Genomic DNA, 354 nt, shown 5'->3' with positions numbered 1-354 from the left:
AGCTATATACTCTGTAGGAAAAATGTTGGAAACTTCAATTTTATCTAATTATTTTATGAATGAAATTCAATCATTCTGTCGTGTTCTTTAGCAATATTAGCCTGTAAATCAGTCTGAACATAGATTGGAAAAGTTGTGGGAAGTCTAGCTGTAATTAGCTTTTGCTTGCGGGGTTAATACTCTTGAACCTAATTATGCCTGTTCTATTGTCTTTTTTTTTTATATTTATTTTTTAATTATTTTTGTGGACATACTTCTTTTATATTCTATCCGGCAATTGAAACTTCTGGTTTTTCTCTTGTATTTATTTTGGGGTTTATATACATATATATATATATATATATATATATATAT

This window comes from Phalaenopsis equestris, unplaced genomic scaffold, assembly GCF_001263595.1.
Source record: "Phalaenopsis equestris unplaced genomic scaffold, ASM126359v1 Scaffold000002, whole genome shotgun sequence".
Taxonomy (NCBI): Eukaryota; Viridiplantae; Streptophyta; class Magnoliopsida; order Asparagales; family Orchidaceae; genus Phalaenopsis; species Phalaenopsis equestris.
Note: the sequence above shows the minus strand (reverse complement) of the source record.